We start from the raw sequence: 20,000 nt of genomic DNA on the forward strand, positions 1-20,000 counted from the left end.
TCATTTTGCTTAGTATTTTCCCACATTCTTGTTCCTCACCTAATATCTATCTATTTTCCCCGATACCCCTTCTTTCATATATGGGATATCCGCACTACGATTCCTTATTTCTTATCCTCTGTCGAAAGTGATGGCTTGAAGGGAAGCGCGTGCTAGTCTCATTAAAATAGTGTAGAGGCGGGAATAAAAAAATACTATGCTTAATTTCAGGTTTACAGAATAGGTTATACTTGCTACACAGCATAAAATTTATATTGTTATTATTATTTACATACTTACATAGGCCTATATGAAAGAAGGGATATCGGGGAAAATAGATAGATATTAGGTGAGGAACAGGAATGTGGGAAAATACTAAGCAAAATAATACGAAGAGAAAAAAATGCAAGACTATTTAAACTGAAAGGAATAGACCGAACTATATTACGAAAGAAAAAAAAACTGCGTCTACGAGTCAGAAGGGATGTTTTCCCGCCAGGTCGCTACAGGCTGTTCTTTTACCTCCCCATAAGTTTTCACAAATATCGGGTTTTATTAATTCCATGTTTTTGGTAAATTCTGGTATTCAAAGAAAGTTTATAATAACATGTTTAACTTATTCTGAGTGCAATTTATCCCAATTTGTGTTAAAATATGTGAAAAATTACAAAATTACAAAGCGTGCATCCGAAAACAAGCTGCTGTCGTTGACTTCGGCGGATTGTGTTATTAAATTTAGACTTATCAAGACGATTCTTTATAATATATTTATTCTTTCACTTTGTTTATTGAAAAAACATATATCTGATGGAGAAATATAGGTTAATAAATAAGTTTTGATTCACATTACTTGGTAATCATTCGAGAACAATGAAGGTGTTCGGACAAAAATACTTCCGACCAATCAGGTATCAGGAACCTTTCCGAGCTAAAAGGGCACCCCTGTGAGTCAGTGCAAATATGCACCGCTATAAAAAATAGACTATAGGTGTACTTACTTCGAAGTCCCAATATAGTAGGCATGCTAAGGTAAAATGGTAAAGATAGTAGGCTTACTTAGTTAATATACCAAAGATAGAAGGTGTACGTCGTTTAAATAACGTGAGATAGTATATTGTACTTAATGAAAGTGCCAAAGATAGTTGATGTACTTGGTTAAAATGCCAAAGATAATAGGTATACTTAGTTAGAATACTAATAATAGTACGTGTACTTAGTTAAAATACCAAAGATAGTATGTGTACTTAGTTATAATGCCAAAGATGTACTTAGTTAAAATGCCATAGATTGTAGGTGTACCTTGTTAAAATGCCAAAGATAGTCAGTATACTTAGTTAAAATACCAAAGATTGTAGATGAACTTAATCAAAATACTAGAGATAATATGCGTACTTAATCGCAAGGCCAATAAAAGTAGGTGTACTTAGTTAAAATATCATAGATAGTAAGTGTACTTCTCTAAACTATCAATGATTGTAGATATACTTAGTTAGAATTCTTGCAAAATAACCGGTATACTTTGTTGAAGTGAAAAAGATAGTAGATATGCTTAAAGTACCAAAGATAGTAGGCGCATTTTGTTAAAATACCAAAAGTAATAGGTATACTTAGGTAATATACCAAAAATCAGTAGGTGTACATAGCTAAATTATAAAGGAAAGTAGATGTACTTATTTAAAATACCATAAATAGTAGATGTAATTGCTTATAAAAAAAAAGAAAAATAATAAAAATATATAAAGAATAAGGATTCTCAGTTTTCACTTGTATACATATATGGGAAATTTACTGGAATTTAATTTTCATTTTTATTTTTTTTAATTCAAAGTAACATACATAGTTGGGAGTAAAGAAAAAAAATCCAGGGATTCATTTAATCCTTTGAAATTGAACCAGAGAATATCGCCACTTTTCAAGTCACGTTCTTTGACTCTAAGCTGAAATTGAAAGATAAAATTTGAGGTTCTGGAGGGAAAGGACTTTATATCTAATATCATTTAAGGCCTAAACCAATGACATTTTATTCTTTTTTTATGATGCAGTAAGGACATAGAAAACCATGAAAAATTAAGTCAACCGAATATAATTGGCGACGATAGGGAATACTTTCCTGCATTTTTTTTTTTTTTTACAGAGGTTGCTGTTTTAGGGTATATTTAATAATGAACAGAAATTATATCTTTATTGATTACTATGAATATTTCAAACACGAATTAGATATGTAATTGAAAACAGACTATTCTATCCCACACAATAATAACTGGATGTAAAAAATAGATAATTCCCATCAAATACGATGTTACTGAATTTATACTTATGTTCAGCAAAATACTAAAACATGAAAATTCTATGGAGGGTTTTTAATGTCAAACTAGAACATATTATATTCTATATTTGAATGATTCAAGACCTGACGGAATTAGTTCAGGTAAGTCATTTGCGTTAGGTGAAATAGTAAGGTCAGATTAGTACAAACCTACTACTAAAGTAAAATCAAACCATTATTCTCTAGTCTTGGGTAGTGCCATAGTCTCTGCACCATGGTCTTACACTGTCTTGGGTTAGAGTTCTCATGCTTGAGGGTACACTCGGGCACACTATTCTATCTTATTTCTCTTCCTCCTGTGTTGTTAAAGTTTTTATAGTTTATATAGGTGATAATTATTTTAAGGGTACTCTTCTTAAAATATTTTAATTTCCTTGTTTCCTTTCCTTACTTGGCTATTTTCCCTGAAGGAGCCCTTGGGCGTATAGCATTCTGCTTTTCAAACTAAGGTTGTAGCTTGGCAAGTAATAATAATAATAATAATAATAATAATAATAATAATAATAATAATAATAATAATAATAATAATAACTTGGCTTGACACTGTATACTGTACAATTAGGTTGTTTAAGGTTACGATGTATCCCTATCAGCAATCAGAACATTAGAATATTCTAGTCAAAGATGTGCACGTGGTAGGAAAATTTACCACGGATACAAAGTACTTTCCATATGTAATACTTGATTTTATGTATTCGATCAGACAAGATAACGTCCTCCAAGAATTGTTCATTGGAAAGCTACCTTACGTTTCAGTGAAGTTGAAATAATTTAGTAATTATATTATTTTTAAATTATTCTCTAATCAATTTTGTTTTCATAAAATGCAATGTTCTCTACATGAATATTTCATGTGAGCAATAATATGCAAAAGGGAAAAACTTAAAGAGAAAGAATATCATGAATAATGAGTCATTCTATAAGAGCGCGGACACATATTCTATTTATAAATTAATATATTCTCAGGGAATTTTGCATCTAATTCCATTTTAGCAAACGCCGATTCTCTTATATGATTTGAAGAGCCAATTCTATGAATGCATTTGCAAACAACAACTATTGTGATACTGTGTATCCTGGATTTCCTGAAGCAAATGCTACAACCGCAATATAATGCTTGGATTTACATTCAATTTCACAAGGGCGCTTGGCTGGAAGCCATAGTGTCAACACTTTCTAGGGAAAAAATACATACGTTTCACGTGTATGTTCTCAATATCCTATAGATTCATTTACTTCAAGATTGTTTTAATTATATGAAAATGATATATTATCATGAACTATGGTTTTATGAACATATAATTAAAAAAAATTGCTATTTATTATCCTTTTACTGCTAGTCTTCTTTTCTTAAGAGAAGAATATTATTTTTATAGAAAACTATTTCAGTTTAAACAAACAGGCCTTAAATTGATATATTTTAGTAAGGTTTAACATTTCCCAATACACTATTTTTTGAGGTATTGTTGATATGTATGGTATATAGCTCCTGACTCTCGCCTCAATTTATTTGAAGAAAGACTATTAACTTACCCTAGATATCGTCATTATATTCTGTGATTTTATTGAGCATATTGCATAAAATTTTCATAATTTTGACTATCATTTGCATCCAAAGCTAGCTCTTCATATTTAAACAGACACAAACATACACACGCACACACACAAACACACACACACACCCATATATATATATATATATATATATATATATATATATATATATACATATATATATATATATATATATATATATATATATATATATAAATATAATGTATATATATATATATATATATATATATATATATATATATATATATATATATATACATATATATGTATATATATATATATATATACATACATATATATATATATATATATATATATATATATATATATATATATATATGTGTGTGTGTGTGTGTGTGTGTGTGTGTGTGTGAATACATATGTGTGTGTGAATTATATAATGGCAGGAAAGTATTGAAACTCAAAGGGATAACATATTTCGATATTACTTTAATAAATCCTCCAGCGAATACGTACCTTTCACATTTCATTAATTAACTTATCAATCGAAATTCATATTAAATTTAGCTGCAGAGAAAGGAAAAGAAATATACCTTTCTAAATAATGCAATGTTTTTAGTTTAACGTGTTGTTAATCTTTGTTGAATTAGCTTTTGATACATTTAAAATTTCACTAGACTTTTATGGCTTTTGTGTTAGTTGTCATTTGTATTAACCATATAAGAAAATATTTCTATTTATTCGTGTGTTGATCTGTTTATGAATTAAGGTTTCATTTACCAGAACATATATGCGGGAAAGTAATCAGGATTAGTGTATATTTTTCAAATGTATTTACGATTGCGTTTGAAAAATAGATATTGTCAATCATGCCATTCAGATTTCACATTTTGATATGTTAATAAAACTACTTGTACGTAAAATAGATAAAAAGAGAATTAATAGACAGCATGTTTGTTCAAAATCTTACAAGCTTTTGTTTTGTGAATACGATTAAAGAAGTTATGAGCCCAAACTGTTTACACCCCGAGAATAGAATATAATAAACTATTATAAACTTCTGATAAATGGACACAACTTCAACCAAATCTGAGAAAGTTCTATATGTACCGTTCAGGTTTATAGGCCGCTCATGAAGGCAGAGGCAATATCCTAGCAGGACAAGGCTTTAAAGACTGACCAAATATACATTTGATCATCCCTCAAACCTAAATTGGAACATGGGAAGGCCAGGCAATGTTTGCTGATAACTTAGTAGATAAACCTATGGGTTTCCCACAAAAACTTAATCTTTAGCTCAAAATGATGGTGAGGCTGCCGACACTACAAGAAGCTATTGAGCTTGAGCATCACTCTTATCCCAGTCCAGCAGATCGCAAGACAGTGTCGTCTCCAATAGGCCACCAGAAGATGCTGTTCTTCAGAGCGATGTATCACAGTAAACCTGTGTCCAACTGTACATATGTATTCCCAGATTGGAGGAAAACAAAAGAATTACTTGAAATAAGATTAGAATTTTTTACATTAATAGTGATTAGTGCTAATGAAATTAAAAATCCCTAATAATCCACAACGAAGGCTAAAATCCACAGAAAATTCTCTCGGAAGATTAGGGATTCATTAACATCATAGCCAACGCGTGTCAGAAAAAAATACTTGTAATTTAAAGTTCATAATATATTCTTTTGTTTTATTCTTGGTGCGTTGAATGGGGATGGACGTGAACATGGAATGGCGATTCATGAAAACAACAATTATTACCCAATTTGTACTTATAAAACTCTCTCTCTCTCTCTCTCTCTCTCTCTCTCTCTCTCTCTCTCTCTCTCTCTCTCTCTCTCTCTCTCTCTACCGTACTATTCATATATTCAGATGTTGTACAAGTTAAATAAAGAATAGCTAAGGGTACATAATTTTATTTATATATATATATATATATATATATATATATATATATATATATATATTTATATACACATATATATACAGTATATATATATATATATATATATATATATATATATATATATATATATATATATATACCCATTATATATACTATATATATATACTGTATATATATATATTTATATGTATATATATATATATATACACACACACATATATATATATATATATATATATATATATATATATTTATATGTATATATATATATATATATATATATATATACATATATGTGTATATATACATATATATACACACACACATATATATATATATGTTTGTGTGTGTGTGTGTGCATGTGTATTTATATATCAAAGGTGTCCTCTTCTACCAAAACTCTTCTCTCCATATCATCCTTCACCTTATCTCGCCATCTAATTCTCTACCTCCCTCTTGATCTTCTTCCCTTCACAGGTTCCTCCCAAACCCTCCTCTCTCACTCTCCACCGTCCATCCTTAACACGTGCCCACACCATCTCAGTCGTGACACTCTTATCATCTTAGTAATTTTTACTTCACCTGACATTCTTCTTATTTCATCATTTTTCAATCTTTCAAACAATCATATCCCCATAATCCACTTTAGCATTCTCATCTCTCTTCTATCAAGGTATGTTTCAACTTTTTTTCTTAACGCCCAAGTTTCTGATCCTTATATTAACTCTGGTCTTATTATTTTGCTGTAGATCTTGACTTTTACCTTGAATGGCATTTTCCTATCACCTACCCCTCCTGCTACCTCCCTCCAATTATCCCATGCAGCTTTTATCCTATTCTGAACTTCGGCATCATTTCCTTCCTTCTGATTTTTATAGTAAAACCCAAGCATCTAAATTGTTCTACCGATTTTATAAATGCTCCTCTACTTTCATGTATGGCTATCCTATCCCTACTTTCTCTACTGCTCACCATAGCTTCAGTCTTATCCACATTCCCTTCAAAGCACCCTTTTCCAAAGTCACTTGTCACTCTACCACCTATGAATGTAACTATTCCTCATTTTCAGAAGTGATCACGGAATCATCTGCCGATAGCATCTTCCACAACTCTTCATTTCTGATCCCTTCACTTAACACATCCAAAACCAAGAAAAATAAAAAAGCGGTTAATACTGACCCTGGTGTAATCCAGCATTAATTTCTAAGGTTCCTGTTTCTCCAACAGCTCTTAGTACTTGTCCCTGTTCTTCTTGCCTCCCTCCAGTTTCTTTTCCTTTAACTGCCTTACTATAAAGATGGCATCCACAGTCCCTTTCCTCCTCATGAATTCATACATCTGTTTCCCAATCTTTACAATTTTCCCTCCATCTCTCATCATATGCCGTCTCTAAAACTTTGAAACCATGTTCTGTGAATTTAATTCCTCCCTAGTTACTGCATTTCAAGATGTCACTTTTCTTCTTAAGTATAGATACAATTAGACTCTCCTCTCGGGCCTTAGGCATTTTTTTTCTCTCCCCACATTGCTCTCAATAAATCCAGCATCCATTCTTCCACCTCTGTAGCTAGTATCTTGATCATTTAAATTTTAAACTCTGATGTGGCTGGTGCTTTACCCTTCTTCATTCTACTCAATGTCCGGATCACTTCTGTACTCTATATTTCCATCACCTTTTCTGCTTCTCCCTGTTCCATTTTCTCATTTTCGGTAATCAATAGTTGCTCATAATAGTCTCTATACCTTCTCTTAGTGCCATCCCCATTCAATATATTTTCCTCTCTATCACTGATGAATAACAGTTGCCCCAAAATCCTGTCTTTGCCTTTTCCTCTAGTTTGAGATCTTATATATATATCCCTTTCTCCTTCCTTTGTCCCTAGCCTTCCATTTAACTGCTCTACTGTTCCTCCCATAGCTATACCTACTTTCCTCCTAGATTATATGGAATTGTAAAAATTATATAATTTTAGAATAATTGATATATGCAGTTAATAAATACTTATAAGGAGAATGAAGTCAACCAATTAAATAAATTTCAAAGATTAAATGAAAAATTTTCTTATTTGCATGGTATATAGTTCTTATTCAAAGAAATATCTTTTGTAAACATATCTTTGATCATATATACATATTTTCTATAATGAAAGTGGTTTGTAATTGTAAGTAGCATACCCCCCCCCCAAAAAAAAAAAAAAAAAAAAAACACGTATACATGACCAATGTGAGAATGATACCAAATAACAAGTGGTAATATTTTCCATTGAATACAAAAAATTATCAGTTTACTCATTCATCTCTTCTCGTATCAAAGAGTTTGAGTCATAAAATAAATATTTGATGATGGACATTACTTAATCAATGTCTTTGACGATCCTCTTTATTTCGATACGTGTCAATTTTTTTATAACAAAACATATCAAAGTAGAATATTTTTTGTTTTGTTTTTGCACGTTGTATGAATTCCTGATATTGGAGGCACATTATCTATATTACACACACACACACACTCTCTCTCTCTCTCTCTCTCTCTCTCTCTCTCTCTCTCTCTCTCTCTCTCTCTCTCTCTCTCTCTCTCTCTCTCTCTCTCCTGAATAAATTTCACAAGGCCTCTAGAGACATTTTTTTAATCAACTTGGGAAATCTGTGTGATATTAATCATCCCTTATAATTCAGAGAAATATGATATCTCACGTTTTGAGTCAAAACATCCCCCCCCTCTCTCTCTCTCTCTCTCTCTCTCTCTCTCTCTCTCTCTCTCTCTCTCTCTCTCTCTCTCTCTCTTGCAAAAGAAAAAAAGTGTGGAAAATGAGGGAAATAAAATGTAAGATAGAAAATGCAGAACAAAAGATTATACAGTCGAAAGAAAATGAAAAAAGGGACTTAGAAGAAAGGACACTTCAAAATATAAAAAGAAACCCCAAAGTACTTTACTCCTATGCAAAAAAGATGAATAAAGGGAGAGTAGAAATAGGCCCTCCAAGAATTGAAGGACGGCTAACGAATGAAAAAAAAAGAAATGTGCAACATATTAACAGAAAAATATAAGAGTGAGTTCACGCCAAGAATTGCGAATGAAAATAATGAAACAGAAATGAGAGAAGAAAATTTTGAATATCTAACGGATATAGATATTAATGAAGCAGATATTGTCAAGGCTATAAACGAAATTAAAAATGGATCGGCAGCCGGACCAGATGGAGTTCCAGCGATTTTGTTAAAAAAAACTGCTAACACTATCGCGAAGCCGCTTGCAATACTGCTAAGACAAAGTGTAGATATGAGCGAGATATATGTTAAACATAAATTAGCTTATATAACCCCTATCTTCAAAAGTGGATCAAGACTAGAGGCAAGCAATTAAAGACTTGTTAGTCTAACATCACATATTATGAAAGTGTATGAGAGGGTAATAAAAAAGAAAATAATGAACCATTTGGTTAAAAATAATTTGTTTAATATGGGTCAACACGGTTTCGTGCCTGGAAAAAAGTACACAGACCCAACTGATAGCACACTATGAAAACATATATAAAAATATGATAAATGAAAAAGACACAGATGTGATCTATCCAGATTTTGCAAAAGCCTTTGACAAGGTAGACCATAACATATCGGAGAAAAAAATGAGAAAGCATAATATTGTGGGAAAGATAGGAAAATGGGTAAAAGAATTCCTGCAAAACAGAAAACAGATAGTTGTTGCAAATGACAAGAAATCAGATGAAGCCCAGGTAATATCTGGTGTGCCACAAGGTATGGTATTAGCTGCACTGCTGTTTGTTATTATGATCTCAGACATAGACTGTGATGTTGAAAACTCCGTAGTGAGAAGTTTCGCCGATGACACAAAAATAAGTAGAGAAATTACTTGTGATGAAGATAGGAACTCACTACAAAGAGATCTAAACAAAATATATGAATGGGCGGAGATAAATAGGATGGTATTTAACTCCGATAAATTCGAATCAATAAATTATGGAAACAGAGAAGGAATGGTGTATGCATACAAGGGACCTAATAATGAGATAATCACAAACAAGGAAGCAATTAAAGACCTTGGTGTAATGTTAAATAGGAATATGTTATGCAACGAGCAAATAGCAACACTGTTGGCTAAATGTAAAGCAAAACTGGGAATATTATTCAGACAATTTAAAACAAGAAAATCTGAACACATGATTATGCTTTACAAAACTTATGTAGGTAGTACACTCGAGTACTGCAATGTGATATGGTACCCACCATACCAAAAGGATATTGCGCAAATAGAGAGTGTACAAAGGTCCTATACTGCTAGAATAGAAGAAGTTAAGGACCTTCACTACTCGGAGAGACTGCAATTTTTTAAACTATACAGTCTAGAAAGGAGAAGAGAACGCTACATGATAATACAAGCATGGAAGCCAATAGAAGGAATTACTGAAAACATCATGGAGCTTAAAATATCAGAAAGAGTAAGCCGAGGTAGATTAATAGTGCCAAAAAATATTCCAGGTAAACTAAGAAAGGCGCACAGGACATTAATCCACTACGCACCAGCATCGATAATGCAGCGACTATTTAATGTGCTGCCAGCTCATCTAAGAAACATATCAGGAGTGAGCGTAGATGTGTTTAAGAATAAGCTTGATAAATACCTAAGATGCATCCCAGACCATCCAAGACTGGAAGATGCAAAATACACCGGAAGATCCATTAGCAACTCTCTGGTGGATATACGAGGTGCCTCACACTGAGGGACCTGGGGGAACCCAAACAAAAAATAAGGTGAGGTAAGGTAAGGCTCTCTCTCTCTCTTCCATGTTTTAATATCATAATATTTTCTAAATAAAAGTTGGAACATTCTTGGAGTCCATTAAAGAATTTATTCTTGGAGTCCAATAAAGAATTTATACTTTTTTTATATAGGTTTAATTTTTTCCCTTTTAATAATACGTAGCTTTTTATTAGGATTTTTTTAGTCAGTTTTGAGGTTGTATGTATTCAGTAATTACAAAGAAATAACATTCCAAAATCTATTTATTTATCTTGTTTAAGTTTCTCATCTGTAAGGTAATTATCATGAATAACGCATTAAATACAAAAACTTCCATAGTTTTGAAAACCAGCTTTACACATAAATGGGTATTATTCATATAAGAAGTATCCATGAATGATTTCATCTGCATAATAATTATTAAGGAATTCAATTATTTACGTAGAATCGAATATCCAATTAAAAAAAAACTCTATTAATTTCTATATTATTATTATTATTATTATTATTATTATTATTATTATTATTATTATTATTATTATTATTATTATTATTATTATTATTATTATTATTAGCTAAGGTATAACCCTAGATAGAAAACGAGGATTCCATAAGCCCACCGGCTCTAACAGTCAAAATAGCCCATTAAGGAAAAGACATATGGAATTAAATAAACTATATGAGAAGTAATGAACAATCAAAATAATACCCTTTAAAAACAGCAGCAACATCAAAACAGATATTTCATATATAAACTATAAGAATACTTATGTGAGCCTGTTAAACATAAAAACATTTGCAGCGAGTTAAAAACTTTTGAAATGCTACCAATTCAACTACTCGATTAGGAAGATCATTCCATAACTTGGTCACAGCTGGATTAAACTTCTAGAATACTGTGTAGTAGTGAGTCTCATGATGCAGAAAGCCTGACTATTAGAATTACCTGCATACCTAGTATACCGAACAGGATGGTACTGTCCTGGAATATCTGATTGTAAAGGATGGTCAGAAACATGAAAAATCCTATGTAGCATGCATAACGAACTAATTGAATGAGAGTGCCAGCAATTGATATCTAGATCAGGAATAAGGAGCTTAATAGCCCTCAAGTTCCTTCCAACAAATAGGATGAGATTCTGAGTCTGAAAACCAGACAAGAGAACAATACTCGAAACAAGGTTGAATGAATGAATTAAAACACTTCTGCACTGTAAAATATTTTCCGTAAAAAACAGTAAATGCCTGCCAACATTTATTCCAGGATTTTTACCGTTTTAAAAACGGATATATGGACGTACAGGAGGGATATTACGGTCACCAACCTGTAAACGATAATACCAAAGTAAAGTAAAATACGGTTGCCTTTATTTTACTGAAATACAGTAAAATACAGTATATTTTACGGATAATTTGTGATTAAAATTGCCTTTTCTAACAGTGTACATAATAGATTGATCACCGAAAAGGTTATAAGAATTGTGACGTTTTGGCAAATGACGTTCAAAAACTTTAGATAATATGAAAGTTATGGAAATTGGACGGTAATCAATTGGACTCGAGCTACCACAAACACATTTACACAATGGAGTAACATTGTCAATTCTCTAGTAAGTGCTAAAATTTCCTCTTCTTGCTAACTTGCACAGAATAACAGATAAACTTTCAGCTAAGAAATCTGTAGTCATTATAAAAAAAAGAAAAATACTACTTCAGTCTACACCTCCATAAGCATTAAAGTCTATCACAAGAGCTTTAATTTCACACTACTAGAAGTTTTGTTTAGGAGTCGTTATATTTATTTCATACTGAAAACAAGGAGTATTTAATTAGAAGTAACGGGAGCCTATATATCATAAGGTTTCTTATATATGAATAGCATCAATATTAATGAATAAAAAGAACTGTTTTAATTTTTGGTCTGGTGTTATTTGTATGTAGCCAATGTCTTACGAGAGTAAATGAAAATAAAAACATCAGAATCATTAGATGTGAAGAATGGCTATTTGGTCTATGTTATTATGAGTCTGTATATATTTGAAATAATATTCAGTTCATTAACTCAAGATATCCGTTCATAACCTAATTTTAATCAATAATGCCTCTCATCGTGATATACTTAGTAAATAAACATATCTCGGTATAAATTAATGGGGTTTCAACGCAAAATCTATAATTACAAACGTGAGTGCATGATTATGATAATACTAGTGTAAACACTGGTTAGTGTTGTGATATTAATTGAATTAGGAGACACAGTGATTTAAAACTAAGGTTGCTATAAAGTATAATATATAGAGTTCATGCAATTCAGAAATGTTGCTATTGAAAAAAGGTACGTATTTAAGGTATAAAGGCCGTTATGAATGGCAGGGGCAAGGGACAGTGGCATAGCCCTAGCAAGATGGGAAATGCCCTAGACACTGATCATATATACATATGATATGCGCCCAAACACCCTTTCCACCCATACAAGGACCAGGGAGGTCCAAGCAATGGCTGCCGATGACTCAGTAGTTAGACCTATTGCCTCCTCCACCCCCGGCCCCCATCCTTAGCTCTTTGGGATGGTGAGGTTTCAGACACTAAAGGAAGTAACGAGTTTCAGCAGGATTCAAGCTCTCGAATTCCATCTGCCAATCACCAAACAGAGACGATACCAATAGGCCACAGCAGCCCTAAAATGTGCCTTGGCCAATTTCCAAAGGCTTATGGAAGCTATAAGGGAAAAAGCATCATGAAAAGTATGTTACCATCGAGCAGGGACAAGCCAAAATGTTAACGCATTATTTATATCTGTACTAAGCTTAATAAACATAAGCTTTAGATACCTATAATTAAGTAAATGCTTTATTCATTTCCAGACGTGTCATTAAAAAAATCATATATCTCATATTCTCACTCATGTAGTAAAGAGCAAGTGGTGTCTGGATATATATATATATATATATATATATATATATATATATATATATATATATATATATATATATATATATATATATATATATATATATATATATAAAAATATATATATATATATATATATATATATATATATATATATATATATATATATATATACATATATATATATATATATATATATATATATATATATATATATATATATATATATATATATATATATATATATATATATTATATATATATATATATATACATATATATATATATATATATATATATATATATATATATATATATATATATATATATATATATATATATATATATATATATATATATATATATTCTAATCACGCTCTTTCCTTGTCCCTCGTGTAAGGGGAAGAGGGATTAGTCACACCTGGGTGAGAGGGGTTGTAATTAGGAAAGGGGGAGGGGTTTGAAGGGCTGAATGTATATGTGTGTACACGTGTTTTTGCATGTCTAGCTAAATACTTTGACGTCATTTTGACACATGCTTCACCCTCCTTTTGTTGACGTTAAAATTAATTTTCCGACGTAAACTGATCTTCCAAATGCCTTTAGTTTCATATTCAAGTTCCTGATTACATTACTACATAATAAAAAGTGGGATGGATGTCGAAAGCCAAAACTCTATACTTAGACTTGGGTAAATTTTATGGAGTATTAAAAGTAGGTCTGGGGCTTAAGGCAGATGAAATTTCATCAGGTGCTATTTGCGTTTTAATTTGCTAAGAAATACTTTCTGTGTAACAATTTATAATTTCCATGATTATTTCTATACCAAATAAAATCTAAACTTGTAACTTGAAGCTGTACAAATGATTACTCTGAATATATATTTTATCAGTTTATAGAATTTATCTCTCTTTCTCTCTCTCTCTCTCTCTCTCTCTCTCTCTCTCTCTCTCTCTCTCTCTCTCTCTCTCTCTCTCTGGGGCCGAATGAGGCTCTCGGCTTGTAAACACGCTTTGTGTGAGCTCTCTAAATAAAGAGTTTTCGTGCAAGTTTTATTGATACTACACCTTTCACTGTGTTATATAAGTTACAGTAAGACTCAGTGACCATTTTAGTAACAACAGTGTGTATATAGGATTTTTTAACTAGTCTGTAATTACGATATAAAAACTCATACCCCGTGGCATATTCACTCGGTCGGCGGCACCTCAGTTCGCGCATGCGCAGTGCATGTGTGACGTGAAAGGACTGCGGCTTCATTAATAATGGATTACTCCGGACCAGTCTCTGTTTCTGAAGTTGAAAATGATCTGCACCTGATTGATGATGAGGATGTAGATATGACCCATTGGTCACCACTCACACAATCTCTTCCTCATAAGCCCTACAGTACTGTTGCTAATGCCCCCATGAAGCGCCCAGTGGATTATGGGTCAGATATTAGCAGTGCTTCACATTCTCCTGCTGTTAAAACATCCAAATGTCAAGAGTCTTTAACTAGACAGAAGAGTGAGGTCACTCCGCTTCATCCCCCTACACGACGTGCTTCCTCTGGTACCCCAGCTTTTGCTCCCCATGATGAATATGTTAGGTTGGTCATCAAAGAATATTTGAGCACTGACAATAAACTATGATGGCTGACTGAAGTAAACAAAACCTTCAATCTTGATAAGGAGCTGGCACAGGTGCAGATGTCTGCTATAACATCTAAATTTGTATATATTGCAAGGAGTCGTGAGGACATCATTGGCAGGGTGAAGGGTGGTGAATTTCTGTCCTTAAGCCTGGATATTCATGATTCAATAGACAGACCCCGTAAGTATTTAACTTATCTCATTACTCGTTACCCTATTGAAGCAGACCCTAACCTTGCTAACAAACTACCTGGTGTATACAGTGCACGAAGATTTCTTCAAAATGGGAACCCTATTAATCACATTGTCATCACATGGAGTCTACTACAACCACCACCATCTGTTTATGAGTTTTCCTTCCTCCCTTGCCTCCATCCTTGTGAATTACACAGGATGAAGGATGATCAGCCCAACTTTTTCAACTGCTGGGGTACTGGCTATATCTCCCGATATTGCTCTGCCTCACCTAAGTGTGCTTGGTGTGCTGCAGCCCATTCCACACGCACCTGTCCATACTGTAAACCTGTTACTGATGCTTGCACCTCATTGTCAGAATCATCATCAACTCCAGAGACTGAGCATTGGAAATACCCTCGTTCTGGTGAAGCAGGAGTTAATGTTTGGTATGGATGTTCCAGACAGTCGCGTGCTGCCACGCAGTCACTTCCACTGACACCACCACCACAACCATTGCCAACCTCCTCGTTATGCCCTCCTGAATCAGCTGAAATTTCAAAACTTCGTAAGGCTGTTGCTGCATTGGAATCGCACTGTACAGCACTAACGGCACACTTTGATGCTATTGATGCACGCTTCAATAGCTTGATCGTTCAGCAGACTACCACTGCAAGTAACCTCATCACACTAGTCGAGGCACAACAAGTTCTCATAACCTCAGTTGCCTTACTTACTGAGAAGCTAGATACTGTTGCCTAATGTTTTGAAAGGGTCAGTGGCCTCCTGCCAGCTCAGCCTCCTACACTTGGTGCACCATCTAACAGTGCTGCTTCTCCAGTACATGCTCGACCTGTCTCTCGCAGCGTTAAGGGTAAACTTTACTAGACTCATGCAACTACATGTCCTTTCATGGAATGCCCTTGGAACTAGACAATACTCCACACTCACTGCACTCAGGACATATGTTTATCACCATCACCCACAAGTAATATTCATTTAAGAAGCCTTCCCTGGCGGCACTCAGCCAGGTGATGAAGCTCCAACACTCTCCGGTTATGTTTCATATGTACATAATGTCAGGAATGGTCTTATTACTTACATCCACTCTACTCTCTCTCATCAACTCCTTCGCTCATCAGCAGATATTAACATGACCTTCCAACATTTTCAGGTTAAGATAGGTGATGGTCATATTCGATTATGCAATGTTTACTCTGCCTCTGGCTTAATTAACCTCTCAGCACTTCCTACACCTACAAACCTTGGCATGATCTACATGGGTGATTTCAATGCCAGACACCCAGATCTAGGTGATGTCTCTCAGATTCCCAACCGCAGTGGAGTTCCTCTGCTCAACTACATCCATCATTACCATTTAACCCATTGTGATACGGGTGGTGCCACACACATCCGGGGGGGACACTCTTGATCATATCCTTACATCTGGGCTCGTGGCATCACATGTCTCCTGTCATTCTGTTCCCTCGCTCTTTTCTGACCATGTTGCCTTATATCTACAGCACGCAATACCAACTCATGCAAGTGATCCCTATCATCGTACCCGCATCACTATTCCACCAAAGTAATGCCCAACATACGTTTCATACATCTTCTCTGTCCTATCTACCTTTGATAAACACTCTCCAGACCACCTGTATAATTCTTTGATAAAAGCTACCAATGACTTCTATATAATATATATTGTCAGACTTCATATTAAAAGTCATCTTGTTGCCCATGCTTGGACCTTGATCAACGCATTAAGCAAGCAGAGAGAGTTGCGGCTGATGCTGGCCTTGCCTTTCAGACACAACCGACACCTAATCATCTGCTTCAATATCAGCAGACGAGGGATGATTTAGTTGCTCTCCAGAAGTGTGTCTACACTGAGTCATAGTATAAATACACTGACCTAATTAACCATCAGACTAGCGTTGGGACCATGTGGCATATCATCAAAAGGACTGTCAAGAAATAAACCCCATGTGCACTCCATCACAGTCCACAAGCATATGCCCAGGATCTCATCACTACTTGGTCAACCCAGTCACGGTCCAGTAATCTCCCTGTACAAATCCAAGAAGCACTTTCTTCCCAGAGCAATTTACGCAGCCTTCGTCTGATGGCTGCATTGTTGGAATCAGACAAGGAGGACAAAGAGCCGATCACCGAGGATGAGCTGCGACGTGCTGTTATGGGAAATAAAAATTCTGCTCCTCGAGATGATGGCCTTACTTATCAAGTGTTTTGTCTCCTCCAGAAGGTTCCTGGAAATTCTCGTCTACAATTGTGTAATCTTTGCTACCAACATGGATATGTACCTGCTGCTTGGGCCATTACACAATTATTCCTATCCCAAAGCCTGGCACTGATAAATACCGGGCTATCTCCCTCACCTCATGTTTTAGTAAAGTGTTTGAGCGTATATTACTAACCAGGCTAACGTACCGGTTACAAGAAAAACTTTCTCCCCATTTGTATGGCTTTCTTCCACAGAGGAGTACTCATCACTGTTTAGCTGAACTCTACTCCCAATTGTCCTCCAACATTGTAGATGCCTTCCTTGACCTCAAAAGTGCTTTTGAAATAGCCAAAAGGGGTATAATTCTCGATCAGCTTGTCGAATTTGGTGTCAGAGTAAACCTTCTGAAGTGGATAAACGGTTATCTCAGTAATAGAAAATAACGTGTTCTCTTCAATGGTGCATGTAGCTCCTATGGAAATTTTGAGCTTGGCACACCTCAGGACGGTGTATTGAGCCCATTCCTTTTTAATATACTTGTGCATCGTGTACTGTCTCTCCTCCCTGCTATCCCTGGAACCACTGTAACCTGCTATGCTGATGATGTCTGCATCCAAGCCACTACCCCTCGAGACCTTCAGCGTGTCCTCCAAGACTTTTACAGGTCCTGTACCTCCTGTGGCCTCATACTCACCCCCAGAAAAAAGCAGAATCTTCTCTGCGCGGAATCTCCGAGACCTGCCAATGTTCTTTGTGGGTGGGAATATTATACCTCACTGCACACAGTATACATATCTAGGTGCACCAGTCAGGATCACCCCTGCTATACATGCATGACAACGAATCCACCCCATGGTGAAAAACCTTCTTGATCGACTGGAGCCTTACTTCACTCCGATCAAACAGCTTGCCATCAGGACCACAGGCATATCTATCCCCGTGGCTAAAACCCTCTAGATCCTCTTCCTAAGGTCAGTTGTTGACTATTTATCTCCTACTTTATTACAATTACCCAGACAGGCGTTACAACCTCTATAACTGTTCCAAAATAGAGTAATGATGTTTATCCTAGGATGCCCTCCTTCCACTCGGAGAGTCAACATGCAGACCGAACTCATGTTTTCTCCATTAATATGGAGAATTTATGCCAATATAACTTTGTTTTCTGTTATATGTCTACACTTTCCACAATTTACTCCAAACTTCTCTGCTGTCCTCAGAGCATCACTTGATGAGGATGCACCAAGACCTCAACTCCGGCCAGGGGGCCATAACCTAGTTAGGGAAGTATGTGAAAATCTTCGGCACCTTGATATCGGTGTACCTGAGCAAGCAATCATCCAAGATTTGCCACCATAGCGGGTTCCTATTTCTGCTGTCACTTTCACACCAACCTCTAAAGATGCCCATACCAATCTACAGAAGCAGCTGGTTTTGGAAACAATATCCAAAGTGTCAATTTCAGTTCCTGCAGGACACCGCATCTACGTTAACGGCTCAGTACAGGCAGATGGAAGTGCAGCATGTGCTATGTTCTCCCCCACTTTAAAATCTCCTGAGGGTGGGTGGCATGGTTGCAGGTTGCCAAACTCATCCAGTTCCACTTATTGCAAATTTCAAGGTATATGGGATGCAGTAAGAAGAAATGTGAATGGATTGGTGATCTGTGACTCCAAATCTGCACTCCAGGCACTGACATCTTCTAGGCCCAGCTGTGGCCGTGTTGTGCGAGACATATTGTGTCAACTCGCTGCTGCTTACAATGCCTCGCTTGTCTTGTCCTTCATGTGGATGCCCTCCCATATTGGGCTTGCTGGGAATGACATGGTGGACAGTCTTTCTAAAGCTGCCTGCACGCTGGACCTTGATGACAGAAATGTTGAGCCCTCACTTCGCTGCCTTAAACATAGAATATATTCAGCAGCTTTTGCCAGTACAGTACAGTGTAGGTATGCAGAGAGGGGCACTAGTGTTTCCATACAACATTATGATACCTTTCTGCAGAGCCGTCACAAGTACCGGTGATGTCGTAAGTGCCAGGATAAGGTTGGGATATCGTCCTGTGTGGCAGGTTGGACAGACACTACATATACGACACTACACCACATGTAAACTGTGTAACATTGCTAATGCCAATAACCTTGAACATTACTGCCTTCATTGCCCCACTGTCAGGAATCTGTTACCTCAAGGACAAAATTTACTTCAAACCTGCCAATATTTACTCGAAGGTGACCACCTAGACGTAATTTTGACTCGTCATCTACACTTTGATGGCTGCTAAACTGTCTGTTGCAGTTGATGTGATAATGGAATACGATCTCATATATGTTATTTTTGTAACTGATATACTGATGATTCCATGCTGTAATTTTTTTTTTATTGATTTCTGATGGACTGTATGTAACTGCTAATATGTAACTTTGTTTGACGTCTTTGTGCGTAATAAATTGATAAAATAATCTCTCTCTCTCTCTCTCTCTCTCTCTCTCTCTCTCTCTCTCTCTCTCTCTCTCTCTCTCTCTTTTTTA

The sequence above is a fragment of the Palaemon carinicauda genome, chromosome 2 (genome assembly GCF_036898095.1).
Source record: "Palaemon carinicauda isolate YSFRI2023 chromosome 2, ASM3689809v2, whole genome shotgun sequence".
In the NCBI taxonomy this organism is placed as follows: Eukaryota; Metazoa; Arthropoda; class Malacostraca; order Decapoda; family Palaemonidae; genus Palaemon; species Palaemon carinicauda.